The sequence below is a fragment of the Bombus impatiens genome, unplaced genomic scaffold (genome assembly GCF_000188095.3).
Source record: "Bombus impatiens unplaced genomic scaffold, BIMP_2.2 scf_0624, whole genome shotgun sequence".
Taxonomy (NCBI): Eukaryota; Metazoa; Arthropoda; class Insecta; order Hymenoptera; family Apidae; genus Bombus; species Bombus impatiens.
The window spans coordinates 42400-46553 of record NT_177043.1 but is presented as its reverse complement, the minus strand read 5'-3'; the positions used below and the strand labels follow the sequence as shown (position 1 = coordinate 46553).

General features: G+C 42.2%; 1 pseudogene; it reads right to left on the bottom strand.

Annotated features, from left to right (window-relative positions):
* Positions 1 to 1316, bottom strand: part of LOC117152044 — a 3476-nt pseudogene extending 2160 nt beyond the window's left edge.
* Positions 1317 to 4154: the final 2838 nt, after the last annotated feature.

Below are 4154 nucleotides of genomic sequence, written 5' to 3'. Positions count from 1 at the left end.
GCTCATTGTCACAAACCAAGCTCATTGTCACAAATCTCAAACAAATACAATTGGGTAGAATGACGGCAAATCGTTTAATTACAACTGTAGATTTTAATTACAATATTTTTATGGATTTTCCCGAGGTTTCAGAGGGAAGGCACCGGTGTCTTCTTATCTCCGACATATACCTACATATATATACCTAAATGACCTATATAATATACACGGAATAATACGAGAGGTATTTCACATGCATCCTGTTTATGATTCTGAATGAAAAGTTTATATGTCATTCCATGTGCCATGAAAGTTGGAAATTATTATTATTTGGAAAAATAATATAACTTTATCCTCTTTTTTTATACGTGGGGATACCCTCATGGATACCCCGTATCTCCTAGCAATCGGTATGGTAGTGCCGGACATTACCGACTAAAACTCCACGGAGGTCCGCCTAACGCTCAACAAGGATGTTCCTGAACCTCTTTTGAATTACTGCAGGCATACTCCTGTGTCTTCTCCTGTCTGAAGGAGTCGTTCCTTGATTAGTTCGAGCATTGGGTAGGACCACCCCTCTCAACGTCGTGCAAGTCTGAGGAGGTCCAGATCCCCCTCGGCGTGTCGGCCTCTATGACCGCTTAAGACGACGTAGGTTCCTTCGACGCGGAACCCTGCAAGAGTGGAATGTCCACAACCTTTCCCGCTCTGCTCGTTCCTTTACGAGCATTACGCCCTCGCAATATGAGCGGACTGCGAGGAACTCTTGTTGCCTCCTCAGCAGCGCTTTCACAACTGACGAGGGGTCCAAACTCTCGCTAATCGGGGCTAATGGGGGCCACCCACGCCGGGCAAAATTCCAACGTGTGCTGTGCCGTGTCCTCGCTCTCACCTTAGTGGTTACAGGTGTTCGTCACCTCTCTCTCTAAGCCTCCTAGTTTGGCAGGACCGATCTAACGGCTCCGTGGCTTCGGACCTGGTCTTCGGTGAGCAGGTCGGAGAGCGATCGCTGTCACACCTCTCATCTAACTTCCCCCCGAAAGTCTCGGACCGCCTGCTCGGCGGGGAGAGAGTCCGCGTCTGAGCTTAGGCTCCTCTGGTCTTCGTACACTCGTCGGAGCGTCAAGGCTTGGAGCTCGAACGGAGGAGACGCCGCCAGGACAGTCGTCGAGGCATATGATATCGTCCGGCATGGCGGTCGTTCTATGAAGCCTCCTCAGCAAGAGTAGACTGTGTCGACTTGTCATCAGATACTCTGCCCACACCGGGGCTCCGTACGTGGCCTGAGAACGGACGACTCCGACTTCTGCCCACCGATATTCGGCAGCAGGCCACATAGAGCGTTGGCTGTCGCCGTCACTTTAGGAAGCACGAGATCCGGCGTACATAACTCATATAATTTCATTCCATGCTTCGCCTTTTTTTGAAAAATGTATCGCTCCAATGATAAATGTCTCCTTTACAATAAAATTGATTCGATAAATTTTCACCAGGATAACAACAATCCTTTATATTTTTTATTAATTGGTGCAATACTTGGTCAATTTTATGAAGGCGGTAGAATTTATCACACATATTCTCATAGAAGTAAAGGGAGCGAAGAATTGTCTCATACCGATGTTGAGGCATTGTTTTGCTAAATAAAGAGTGATAATAACATGCATTCGAATGTTGTCGATGACAATACATAATCCTAAAAATTGTTTTGTTTCCTCAACTGAAATTGATTACCATTCTTCTTGTAACTTGGAAGATCCCCGTGTAACAAATGACAACAAAGCCAGAGCTTTTGTCCAACTCGCAATGTTCTTCATGAGATCATCGTCAAATATTAAATAAAATGTATTTAGCACCGAAGCATTTCTTGGAATATTTACTTGTAGTCCTTCCTTTCCAGTAAAATTACGTAAAACGGATCAATGCTTCCTTCCCTCCAAATCCACAATCTTCATCAAGAGAACCATCACTTTTTTTATTTCATATTGAATAGTTCTTCGTCGGAAATCCTAGAAATTCTGGAAAAATGGAATATTTAAGTTGCGTGAAAGATGAAGAAAGGTTGTGGAATACTAATTTCAAATGAACCCGTGATGCCTCCATCATATTTCCTGCTTTCATCACTCAAACTATCATATAATATTCGTTTGTTTTTCATTAAGGGTTTCCTGAATATGAAAATTTACTTACTAGTTTATGAGGTTTATAATAATATATATTCTAGGCTACATATATAACTGTTATGTATTTTAGCAGTTGCAAAACTGGGTAGTATTAGAGAACACGAGTATTAGGGAAGACGAGTTAACACTTTGTCATAATAAATTGTTTAACGATATAATATAATCTCGGATCACACGCGCTGGTTAAAGATTTGAGCATTTTCAACCATATTTGCCAACTTCACGAAAGAAATCATTTGTTTATGCAGAGATAACAAAAATTGACTGTCTTCGCATAGCTATGATTCTGAGCTCTGAATGAAAATCGATGCGTCATAACAGTGCGACGCTATTAGTGAACATATTAGGAGAATGTTAATTAGCCTAGGGCCTGTTTTTAATGTTTGATTCCGTTTGAGTGCATTTGGCCTTCTTTCATCTACTGGCCGTCGGTTTTTCACGTGTTTGCCGCACGGGTATGTGTCGCTATCGAGTTTTACTGACACGGCTCCCATTGTTGGCATGACATACGGCCAGCGTTACAGTTACGTAATTATTTCATTCTAACCACTTCTAGTTAATTGAGACTGAGACAATAGATCATGGGAGTGTGGTGTCGTCACAAGAAATACCCTACTTTCTCCCATGGGTTATTTACATTTTCCATTTCTGCTGCTATATTTTTATCGATTGTAGTATAATTTGACACTACATTTTATGTACGATACAAGGAGCAATGAGAACATTCTCAATACTATATGTTTTACGAGTTTATATCTTCTAAATGTTATATTTTATAAATGATTTACATGTGGAAAAGGATCTCGTGTCCTTAAACACACCCCATATAGTTTTCCTCTGTGGCATCATCGGGACGGAAACTCACTCTCTCTCTCTCTCTTGCGATCTCATCGACGAAAAGTGTAACGCCTTACGATCAGTGTTTATCAACATACGCGTTTATTAACAAAGAGTCAGACTTAGATTTTGTGAGCAAATCGTGCAATGTGATTAAGCAACTGTAATATAAAATAATATCAAGTTGCAATTTTTCTGAATGAAAAAACGAAATATTTACTTGTGTAATATTCACAAATAAAACTATGCAATTGTGCGGGAGATCGCAATCGATCGAAAATGTTGTACAATTCAAAAGAGTTTTTTAAAAAAGTTGAAAGAAGTGTTGGTTTACTAGATCATGTGAAACAAGAGTGTATTCACATAATAACAACTCCGAGGCTCTACTTCTTGGGATTATGGGATTTGGAGGTCCAGTTCTACCCCATAAATCCTCGCAGAGCCTCTCCACTTCTCTTGCCTCTGGCGGTTTCCTACCTGGTTTTAAGTAAGCCCAGTCATTGTTGGTAATTACATCGGTCAACTTTCTTGGACATACCTTAAAGATCCCCTGACAGTGTGCATTGACCCAATATGGCGGTATACAGTCAGGGCGCGCTCGCATCGCTCCGTACACTGTCCGTGTGTACAAACAGCCGCGAGAGTAATCCAGATGTCTTCACGTGGGCAGACACCACCCGTCACGAAGGCAAGAATGGTTCTGCAACTCTTGAAAACGCAAAAGCCTGAAAAAGGAGCAGAGAGGCCAACCTCTAAAAATCCGAGTGTAATCGCTACACCGAAAAAGTAAAACAGCTCAGAGATCAAGAAGCGGGCTGATGAAGGGAGGGAGGATACTAAAGAAGAAACGTGGCCAATACTCGACATAAGGGAACAAGCTAGCCATATAGAAAAGAGGGTCCTGGCGTTCTGCCTCGACCCGAGCAACAAAATTAACAAGCAGCAAACCGCAACGATAATGTGTTACTTTAAGGATATGAGAGACCTTGCGGAGGAGCACCTGCTCCACAACAGTTATCTAGCCGCAAGGCTAGAACAACAGGTATAAAGTGGAAAAAATGGTGGTAAAACCACCCTGTTAAAGAGGAATACAAGTTAGAGCAGTTAGAAAAATTAGCAGCAACGGCCTAGTTGTGGAAGCGACGAAGCCGGGGGGGG